The sequence below is a fragment of the Carex rostrata genome, chromosome 12 (genome assembly GCF_964058835.1).
Source record: "Carex rostrata chromosome 12, lpCarRost1.2, whole genome shotgun sequence".
Lineage (NCBI taxonomy): Eukaryota > Viridiplantae > Streptophyta > Magnoliopsida > Poales > Cyperaceae > Carex > Carex rostrata.
The window spans coordinates 5,280,524-5,292,752 of record NC_135929.1 but is presented as its reverse complement, the minus strand read 5'-3'; the positions used below and the strand labels follow the sequence as shown (position 1 = coordinate 5,292,752).

General features: G+C 34.2%; 1 long non-coding RNA gene across 1 annotated transcript; it reads right to left on the bottom strand.

Annotated features, from left to right (window-relative positions):
* Positions 1–916: 916 nt before the first annotated feature.
* LOC144563450 (uncharacterized) lies at positions 917–1,716 on the bottom strand. The gene is made up of 2 exons (XR_013514361.1): positions 1,426–1,716; positions 917–1,386 (listed from the first exon to the last, which is right to left on the bottom strand). It is a non-coding gene; the product is annotated as an uncharacterized LOC144563450 (long non-coding RNA).
* Positions 1,717–12,229: the final 10,513 nt, after the last annotated feature.

Below are 12,229 nucleotides of genomic sequence, written 5' to 3'. Positions count from 1 at the left end.
CAATCTTCCTTTAAAAAATATTCTTACTAATTTATGTTTATGACCCTTTTTCCCATTTTCAATTTTGATATGTTTGTGTTTTCTTTTTTTTCTCTAAATTTATATCTATGTTGATCTCTCCACACGCACCGAAGTTGAACCATAAATTTGAAAGAGAGAAGAGCTAGATGAATAAGTGTTATATAATTTTATTTTATGAAAGATAATGCTAGCAATATTTTTTTATAAAAAATTAAAAATTATAATGAATAAAAATGCAAACTCTTAATTTGTAAAAAAAAAGGTTAGGTATTTTCTCTTATATCTTCTTCCATCCCTACAGACGCGTAAGTACAGATTTAATCCTGATTTCAATATATGTCGTTAACTCTCTCTTTTTTGCTAGACGTACTATTAATTGCTATAGATTTATTCCTACTCATGTTCTTATTTATCCGAAGGAGCATGTATTTTCTTCTTCTTTTTAAGGCCGCTAGACGTAGCAACACACGGAAGGCTACATTGTTCTGCATCAGAAATAGGTTCTCCACAAATTGTAGGTTTATCTCATTTGATATTGAATTATCTCTCGTTATATATATATATATATATATAAGTCGAGATTTGAGGTTTTATTTTTAAAGCGAAGATTTGTGTCTAACTATTTTTTAAGATAAAAATGAGATAAAGACGAACACAAATTTTTACATTTAAATATTTATAAAAAGGTTCAACTTGAATTTCAAAGATATGACATTTTACATAAAAAAGTATGAGTGAGTCTATGGTACTATGCATATTACGATTTGTTACTGTGCTACGGCTCTATATTCGAGTTTTCAAATCCTAACGGTCGATCCGAACCGTTCATCTTGTGTCACACCCCCGATCCGGAGGTGCGACGATTCTGCCGCGCATATTTACCATAACATATACGTAACACTAGGCACGGATCTTTTTATGCATTGCCAATAGCATCCATTATTTTTGCCACATCCCAATTTATTTACAATAATTATCTGACATTTTATAGTGGATGATGCTAGAGATATATTCTCTGCACCCTGTCAGATATAATAAACCCAAATCCCATACCTTTAGGTGACCTTGCTATCAATTACCCATAAGTGCTCTTTATCTTCGTATAATAAACCTGTAACCCACAAGGGGAAACGAGTGAGAAATAATAAATTATTTCTCAGTGCTGATTGCCACTCAGATTATTGGATTCGAAGGAAATCCATATTCAGAATGAAATCACCGCACGAGAAATTATCAGTTCAGTTCTATAATGACGAGTGCAAATGCTCAATAACAGTATCCAATTGAACAACAAAAATTATATAAATAAATCAGAACTCTAGGAATCTTATCAGAATAAATGGTTTGGGTCAAAATCTTTTAATACTTTAAGTATGGTAACGTTTGGGACCTAATCTTTATAACCACTAAGTCTGGTAACGTTTGGTTTCTTAACTTTACAATTTCTAGTCTGGTAACACTGATAGATACTATAACATGTATCTGTTGTGTTAGAGTTTATACTGTTCTAACTATCCTGACACCTGATTAACAGAAACAATATGAAATCAATATCACAATACTGTCATTATCGGAAAGAAAATCAATGATAAGACAGTTACCACAGTTCATTAGTTTCACAATCACAATTCACATTTATTCAATATCCCCTATCCAACCGGTACTGGATTCAGTTGGGGCCATTCACCATATGCGCATAAGGGTCCTGGAGTAAAGTCTAGTTGCTAGCTAGACTTTACGTATAATAATCCTTTTTCTCCACTATATGGAGGTTCAAGGATTTCAGTATTCAATATTCATTCAATTCAATCACTGTGGTCTCAATCAATCATTTGTAATAAGAATAAACCAATCGATAAACAATATCAACATGACAGTCAACAGACTTACCTGTAATTCAGTTTCAGTTGTATTGGTCTATGCATATGATGCAACAGTTCAATCAATGCAGTCAATCAAATATTCAAAATGCACAGCGAGTTACGATTTAATTCCTAGTTATGAATCTCAGACTAATCCAATAACCTCGCACCTGATATCATAGGGCAAGTGAAGCGATCAATCATTGCCTACTAGTTATTCTTGACAGTTCATTCAAGTCTTGCTTCTCATTATCAATGCCTATAGCAAGATAATAGTTACTATCTTATTTCTTACAAAACTACCATTATAAAACAATTTACGTATAGCAGTAATTAACTCATGTGCACTTATGTAAATTTCATTTTTACCTATTTATTAAATCCTCTGCTTTATAATTTTAGTTCATTTCTATTTTATCAAATTCATCTAAATTGTTAACATTTCACTTCAATTAATAAAGTTCTAATCTATCAGTCCGAATCCAGTTTATTTCCTTTTAACTTCGTTTATTTTCACCCAGTACAAGGCAAACCTAATTTCATTTCTTTGTTATTTTCTTATATTACTTCTCATACATTTAATATTTTGCTATTATGCACTTTAGTCCTACTGACAATGTCAATTTACCAACATAGGGAAATTATGCAATTATACCCACTTAACCTTAAACTACACCATAACCAAATACATGCATGGGTTGGTATTGAATAGTACTATTGTCAAGAGATGGGAATCAACATTTTAATATTATCAATATAATTAATACAATTGGTATTTCGGTATTAGACTGGGGTTAACTCATATGCACATCCACAATTAAATTTAATATCAATTAGGACAACTTCCCATAATTCTCACAATTACAAGTATAGGAACAACACAAGAGAAATACTAACCATGCATTAGGTAAGAAACAAGACAAAAGGGATATACCAAATACTTGTGCTAGATGCGTTGAGAGAAAGGAAGAATACTCATTCAGTATCTAATCACATGATAAATCAAAGAAAGAAGAGGAGGACATTTTTTTTCTTTTCTTTCCGATTTTATTTGATCTCTGTGTAAGTTCTTCTTGTTTCTTTTCTTTTCTTTTTTTTCCTTTCACTTACGGGAGAGAGAATGAATCATCCCCTTTAATTAAAGAAGAATATAGCATGTGGTGTTTCACTCAACAATAGCCACGTGGCCTTGGGTCAATTGGTCATCTTCATTTATTTATTTTTATCTCAAGCTTCTACTTTTTATATATGTAACCTTCCAGTTTATAATATTTGTGAATCAGTCCTAAAATTCAATAAAGAAAAACTTATAACTATCACCATGTATAAATTTTCTATTACTCATTATACATTTCCTAATATTTTTCTATATTATTTGATAAATTCTTGCATATTATTCTCTTAAATTTTTCGTAGTGTTACATCTTGTTCTCCATATTAATATGTGTTTGGAGACCAAATTTTACATTTTTTGAAATTCTTTTACTATTTTTTTAGATTTATTGAAAATCACTGTTTTTGGATGGTCCAGAATTTTCAGATCAAGTGATTTTCTAAATATCTAAAAAAATAGTAAACAATTTTCAAAAAATGTAAAATTTGGTCTCCAAACACATATTAATATGGGGAACAAGATGAACGGTTCGGATCGACCGTTAGGATTTGAAAACTCGAATATAGAGCCGTAGCACGGTAACAACCCGTGATATGCATAGTACCATAGACTCACTCAAAAAGTATTATTTTAGTCACTGAATTAAAGATTGAATTGGTTCTTTTCTCGTTAGATTTATTTTCAATATATTTGTACTTATTAATATATTTTGAATTGCTTTGAAATTAGGGTTGTTTCAGAGAATAATATTCATGAAAAAAAAATCAAAATCAGATAATTTTTATAAACAATCTCCCACTCAGCAAATTTTTATACAAGTAAATGTCATTTTTGAAACGTTTAAAATCAGTATAATATAACACAAAATAACAAGTTAATTTTTTTTTTGGTTAAAAAGGCTGAAGTCCAGTTTCATTAAAACAACGAAACAAGAGTTTAGAAGAGTACATAATATCATTCCATAGAGGGTCATCTACCCCTCTCTGCTACAAAATATTAACTAATCACAAAACATGCACCATATGCCTAGGATAATTTATCAACACATCAGTACTAACTTCCACAGTCATCAAAATGCTACACTCTTTTCTGAGATTGCAAGTGTACAATCCTATCGTGTAGTATTGCCAGGTATCGATTCTGAGGACGGTTCAAGTCTAAACTAGATTCTACCTAAATTAATTAAAAACTAGAAGTTCTTCAAAAGGTTGGTTTTGGTATTTAATTTCCTAATCAATTCAATAACAATAATTAAAAATAGAAAGTAGATTAAATTTGGTTTTAGATTTGGTAAAAAGGTGTTCCTAGGGTTTTTGATTTCATCTTCAACTTTGGCTCTCGGTGCCCGGTTAGTGCACTCTCATACACGGTCCGTGTGGCTCTCGAGTTAATATAGCAACTATTTGTTCTGTGTCGGCAGCTTTGTGTAGAGTTCTATTGACCGTACCTGATGTTCCTAAATCTCAACTCTCGTTTGTTGGCTTAATAAACTCGGTACTGGAATTGCAATTTCTGCCCTCTCAGGGTTCTAAACCTCAACTCTCGTTTGTTGGTTTGAATGACCTAAGTTACTTATTTGGTTTACTAAAGGTATCCACCATCTCTCGACGCATGGAAAGTTCACCTCTCGGCTTACAAACCTACCTCATATACTTAGTTTGGTTGAGAGAAAGATCAGGGCCAAAGTACAAGAAAGATGCAGTTGTTCATCTAACAGTAAACCAAGAATAATTCAAACAATTTCAACTAAGCAATTAAAATACTACTCAAGCAAGCAAACACAAATTTCAACACAGATTCAAATAACTAGCATATAAAACAAAGTATTTGACTATATCATAACCCTAGAAACTAAAGAGTTTAGCCTAGCATGATTCTAGAATAAACAAAACAAAAGATAAAAGAACAATTCATGATAAAACCCGAAGAACAAAGAAGATTCATCGTAAAACTCACGTTTTTCTCCTCTCAACTTCGTCTTCAAGCTTAGTCGTCAATTCCAAACCCTAGAATTCTTCCTTGGCTCTAGAATTGTCTCTTTGTTGCTAATAATCTCGCTTATATGCCTTCCTTGCCGACCTTCCTCCAATTGGCCTTATTTCCAAATTCTACTTCTGTTTCCGGAAATGCTTTACACGGTCCGTGTGGAATGGTTCACGGACCGTGTGTCTGTGTCCTGGTCGTGTGAATAGGATGCGATCGTGTCTGTGGTCATGCAGAGGTTTGTACGATCCGCATAGGGTTGTGCATGGTCCGTGTATAAACCTTAAAATTCCTGATTCTTCCTCAGTTTCGTCTGTTATATGCAAAATAAGAACTAAAGCATAGCAGTACCATATTCTATAGATATTCAATGAAATAAACACAATTTGACAGTTTTAGGCACAGGGTTTGGTACAAAGTTTGGCCAAAATATAGATAAAATAGCGAAACATCAAATTCTCTTAAGCTGAAATCTTGCTTGTCCTCAAGCAAAAATCCCAACTTAGGTACCGAGTTGGTCTTTAGACTTACCTAAATGCAAGTTAAACTCCTAAATGTGAAAAATTTATATGAGCTGCTATTATCAAGAACCTCGAGAATCCTTTTGGATAACAACTTGGACTTTCCTTGATCAATTTTGATTCACCCCAAGAATTGACTAATCAAATTTCAAATTCAGAGATGCTTTAATATTTGCAAAAATTAATTACTTGAATTGATCAATCTTTTATTATTTCACTTAAACCATACCTTCATTTGTGGTGATTTTGCCCCCCCCCCCCCCCCCCAAGCTTAAAACAAGTTTAGGTCATAAAGTTGAAGACTTCGTGTGTTGATATCATGCAAATTTCATATTTTTCTCTTTTGTTTGTTGCTTTTAACTTTTATGACACTTTGTTCTTTATCCTTAGTACAGAACCGACTAGTTATAAGTAATTAACCATACCTAGCCGTTTTAATTCAAAAGTGTATTTTGCATGCTCTTGGTTCAACCCTTCAATGACACGAGCTCACACCTGTGATGTGAACCAAGCCACTTTATCAGGTAAACCAGCGGAGCAAAGTGTCAAAGACTCATTACTGTAAGTACGTCATGTCACCGTAATTTAGGTAAGATGAGTCCTTATTTTATTCTCAAAATTTTCAATTTTACTCAATTTTCAACAGTTTTGTAATGATATCATGAATACACACATCCAAGGGTATTCTTTCATACCAATGGATATCTCAATCTTTCTATTGTTTAAAAATCTCAAATTCCTTATTTTAAAAGACATAAGTCGGTTTCAAATTGCTTTTTCGATAAATTTTTTTTTTCATTTCTTCAAAATCTCAAAACATCTCATCCTATACAATTATTTGATCAAACATGGGGTTAGTTCTAATTTTTCAAAATCATCCAAATCAAAAACAAAATTTTTCAAACAAGTCCTTAATCTTAGCAATCACATAAATTTATCACCTAAAAATGCAAATTTTTTAAAAATAAACATGACCTAAATGCAGATACAATTTTCTTCTATTGGACCCCCCAAGCTTGAATGAAGCATTGTCATCGATGCTTAAATTCACACAAGAAAAAGTAAATAGAAGAAAACATGTAAACTTACGAGATACGGAGCGAGGGGTGAGGCGGGGGCACCTCACTGACTGGTGAGAGGTGGGTCGGGTGGTTTGGGTGGAGCGCCCACTTCTGAAGTACATGGACCATGTGCTATGATGCACGGTCCGTATTCTGGTCTGCTGGTAAAGTCCTGAGCTTGCATGTGGCTGGTTTCATGCATATTAGCTTCTCGATCAAGTCCCCGATCACAGTTTTCTGAGCTTTCATCAAAATACTGTTAGTTTGTAATAATCTAGAAGTCAATAATACGATAATTAATCATAAAGCTTTGTTCATGAATTGAATGTTTATTTATAAATCATTTTGTTGCCTTGAGTATTATTGCATTTATGGATCATTTCGAGTTCATGACTGAAATTGTGAAACTCCATAATATAGATGATATATACTCTTAATCTTAAAAGGTCACTAACCAGGGTAATTAGCAGGAACACTAATTACCGCTATAAGGTTAGTATGTGGATTGAAAGATGGTTAAGTTTTACAAACCACCTGACACGAGATGTCATTTTAATCACATAGATACATGTTCAAGGAACATGGTATTTGACAGACCCCGAATGAAACATTAAATAGAATTGTGTTCGTGTCATTTATGTTTTTCATTCAGTATCAAAGTTCTACAGTATGAGGTATTTATCGTTCCCACTAAGAAATATATATGAGTAAGTGTTATCTAACGCTGTCCGTAAAAAGCAGCCATAACGGTAGCATTTCCATATATATAACTTAGCTGAGGAAGTGATAGTCTGCCAAGAATACTATTTGTCCCTCGTATCTCTATACGAGCTATAGCATCACTGGGCCCCTTGATAGAGTTAGATTATCTGCATGCGGTATAATTACAAGAGTAATTATATTTGATAATCTACTCAAGATCAAGAAAAGATACAGTTAACAAGGATGACACATATCTACCTTAAAACTGATCTGATAGCTATGAGACAGAAGAACTGACACAAGTAAATTGTTTACTGGATCGTGATATTGTACAGTACAGCATCATCTGTGTAATTGGATGGTCATGATGTGTTGCCAGATGCCACCCATGACTAACAGAAGTTAAAACAGTTTTAACTCTGTTTACCAACATAACACAGATCCTATTGGGTCACACCATATAGGAGCTACTCGGAGAATCTTACTGATTAATTATAAATTGATTATAATTAATATTAAGATGGTTATAATTAATTATACGTGATATAATTAAATTATAAATATCATTTAGAATGACAAGCAGAAACAACGGTTAATTTATAAACGTACACGTTACGTTGTATAAAAGTTACCGAACAATAACCGAAAAGAAATATAATTGTACATGACAATTATATATATATGATTTGGAATTTTAATTGTTAATTATGGATTTGAATTATGGGTTTAAAAGCCCAAAATAATCAAAGCCTTAATTAAAATTAAAGGCCCAAAGTCAAAGCCCAAAATCAAAGCCTTTTACTATTCATGCCTTAATGGGCCAAGGGCAAAATGGTCATTTCACACCTATGCCACCTTGCATGACACCTTAGGGGTGTAGAAGCATGGAGAAGAGTGTGGAAGGGTGTGGAAGGGGTATTTTGGTCTTTTCACATATTAAAGGATGAGGTGTCAAGGGCTTTTGGTAAATAGATTTGTTTTGAGGGGTATTTTGGTCTTTTGCGAACCTCCTCAAAACACTATAAATAGAGGGGTGAGGGTAGAGAGAAAATTTGCTAATTCACATGTTAATCTGATTACTTTGTTAATCGGTTTTTCTCTCTTCCCTGATTTCGGTTATTACGAGATTCGGAAAAATATATTTTTGCAAACTCTGCGGTATTTCGTGTTTTGCTTTTTAAGTGAAACTGAATAACTTGGAGTCTTAAATATATTTAATCTGTCCCTATTTCGGTGAATAGTGTTTCTGCAGAATTCCGCGGTTTACGGTATTTCTGGCAGAAGAAGTAAATCGCTCTCCGGTTAGTCCTGGTGGATAACCAATAGAGGTATCACACGTGTGATACTGCGAGTCGATTCCATCCCTGGTGAGGCTCTACTCGCTCGGTCTGCATTCCAACTGAGATTTGGAATCAAGGTATAAATTGTTATATTAATCTATTTAATTTGTAAATAGATTTAATGCTTTAGGAAATCAATTATGGAGTAGATCTGTAAATAGGATTAAACGAATCTTCTTGATTCATTTAATCCGTAGCTTAAGTTAGATGTAAAAATTTTGTTTTACTCTTTCCGCAGCTTAAGCTAATTAAATGGGTTTGAACCGTTCACGAAAACCCAACAAATACCCCAAATCACTATTTGCTGAGCTTTCAAATCCTCCAAGAATCTGAGGTTGGGTGGGAGAGGCCTGAGCTCAGGAGTTGGCTGCTCTGTTTGGGCTTGTCACGGTCCATGTGAAATGTGTCCAGTCCGTGTGCTGCCCCCATGTGAGCTTTGTGCGACCCGTGTGCCATCTCCAGCTCCTCTGACTGTGGTGCACGATCCGTGTGAGATGTATGCGGTCCGTGTGTTAGTTCCTTCAGATTGTTAGACTTTGCTTCTGTTGCACACGCCTTCTCTTGATCACCTTTCTTCTCTTGCAACTCAAACAAATAATCAGGGTAATTTTTAAAAGAGTCACCATATTGCTCACGGAGGTGTCTTTTTGCCAATGGATCAACCACGTCGATCGCGCAGCATGTTTCTAGTTCAAATGGGCACTTCATGAAGGATGTGTGTTTTGAAAGTTATCTTTTAATAATAATTTATGTGTTGTTCATGATTTTATTATGAATATTATTATTCTTGTTCCTTGAGATTTATATGTTATATTTTTGGAAGTATTCAAGAAGATGCTCTTGGTCTTGAATCATAGAACTCCTAAGATGAGAAACATTTAATCACTAAATAAGTTCACAATCGTGGTAATTAAGGAGGAACATTAATTACCGAGGAAGATTGTCATGTAGATTAAAGTACATTGAAGTTCTATAAATGTTGATAAAGGATTATCATTTAATTACATGAATGTATAAAATGTGTATTTTATATATTGAATATGACCTAAATGAATGGAACATTATATGGATTGTGTTTTGTGTCATTAATGTTTCCATTGTGTCTTTAGAATCTTAGATATAAGATGTGTAGGTTTTTCACATGAGAAGCATATAATGTGATTGCTATTTAAATACTATCTTATGATAGGAATAAAATAGCAGTTCGTTGTGTACAACTTGTGCGAGAGAAATCTATATGTTAATATTATTATTGTCCCTCAATTTGAGTTATGATATTACTGGGCCCCTTGGTAAAGTGGAATTATATCGCATGCAATATAATTGATGTAGTTATAATTATAAATCACTTGAGAGACCAAGAAAACGAATATAATGCAAAAATGACACGATCCTATTTTGCATATTATTCATAATATCATGTGACAAGGATAGACACAAAATTAATGGATTGAGTAAATGATTACTATGTCGTTTAGATAACTATAATGTAATGATAGAACCTCTTATAGTCAATAATATAAAGTTTTATATTATTGCCAAGATGACATAGATCCTCTATACGGTCACACCAACTGAAGAGAAACAACAAGTATTTTACATTTCATAATGATGTATAAGATAAAATACATGTGATGACATGCTAAAATAAAATGTCATAATATGACATGCTTAGACCATAAATAAATTTATGAAGTTATGCAAATATTATTTGGTATAATGTTTGAATACATTATAAGAATAATATAAATATTGTATAATTGTTCATAAATTAATTTATTGAACCAACCATAAGATGAGATTAAAGAGAGCATGAGATGGCTAAACAAGACTAGTGGCATTTGTGTAATTGATTCAAACCTTACACAAAGGGTTGCCCTAACCCTTGCCTATTTAAGGGGGCTCATTTGGGAGAAAAATAAGCTAATTTTCTACCTATAAACCTTGCCAAAATCAGCCCCTTTGAGCAGCCACGTTTTTCCTATCCCTTTGCCCGAAACTTTGAAAGGAGGCTCTCATCTCTCATCTCTTCTTGCTAGGTGGTTGGATCTAAGCTCTAAACTTCACATCCATCTATCTAAGAGGTGTGCTAGTTTGTTGTTTAGGTTCAAGGTGAACCAAGAGGTGGAGAGGCGCTTCAATCGAAGAGGTTGTTTCCAAGAAATCTAGAAGGGAAATCGACTTCCTTCTAATCAAGAGATTTGACAATCTCTTTAGGTATAAATTATTATCTTCTCTTGTATAAGAAATGAATAAATTTATTTATTTTTATTTAGTACACATTAGGTGCTTAATGAAACTATTAAGAAGTTTCTTGTTTGCTATTGTCATATAAATAACGTCCTTTGTGTATTGAACCAAGTGGTGATAGAAAAAATTTTAAATTCTCACCACATAGGCATACACATGAAATCCTTACACTTCATAGCTCGGTTGAGATTAAATTTCACTTTCTCATTTCTAATCCGCAGAGTCAGAGTCCTATTCTCCACGTCAATGAGTGTTCGAGCTGTCTTTAAAAATAGCCATCCCAGAATGATGGGGGATTTTTTTGTCTTCCTCCATCTCCATGACCACAAAGTCAACGGGTACAAAAAACTTGCCGACCAAAACCGACACGTCTTCTACTATGCCAAGTGGTAGTCTGACAGAGGAATCAGCAAGCTGTAGAGTCATGTGTGTGGGTCTAAGCTCGCCTACTCCCATGCGCTCAAAGATGGTGCGTGGCATGAGACTCACGCTGGCCCCTAGGTCACATAGAGCTCGCTTGATGGTAGTTTTCCCGATTTTGCAAGGAATGAAGAATTTGCCTGGATCTTCTAGTTTTGACGGGAGCTCACTACTCAAGATTGCGCTGCACTGCTCCGTGAGTTTCACCGTCTCACGTCCCCCTAAAATTCACTTGTTCGAGAGGATGTCCTTGAGGAACTTGGCGTATGTTGTACTTGAGTCAGAGCGTCGGTGAAGGGAATGGTGATATGCAGCTGCTTGAGCACTTGGATGAACTTGACGAATTGCTCATTGAGCCTGGATTCAGCTAATCTCTGAGGAAAGGGAACAGGTGGCCGGTAAGGTAGTGGATTCTTAGCCCATTTGTTTCTCTGACTGTCAGCCTCTTTCTGCACGGCCCATGTAGAATGTGCACGACCCGTGTAGAATGTGCACGACCCGTGTAGAATGTGCACGACCCGTGTAGAATGTGCACGGTCTGTGTGCTCAGTGGTCTCAGTGGTTTCGACTAGTTGTGTGGACTTTGCACGGTCGGGATGCTCCATCTCTTCAACAGGTGGGGTCTGCACGGTCCATGTGGTATTTGCACGGTCCGTGTGCTTGGCAGTTCGGTCAGTATGCATGGCTGGTAATGGGTCATGTTTCGCAAAGTTATAGCTTTGACCTCTTGTAACGCCACGTTAAAAAATAATAATAATAATAATAATAATAATAATAATAATAATAATAATAATAATAATAATAATAATAATAATAATAATACTAAATTAAGGTAAAATATAAATTCCTTAAAAATTTGTTCATCCCTATATGTCAACTTTCTTCTTCCATTTAGATATGTCTATTTAACAAATTACCGAAATTAAACACCTTGAATAAAACCAATATGTGTCGA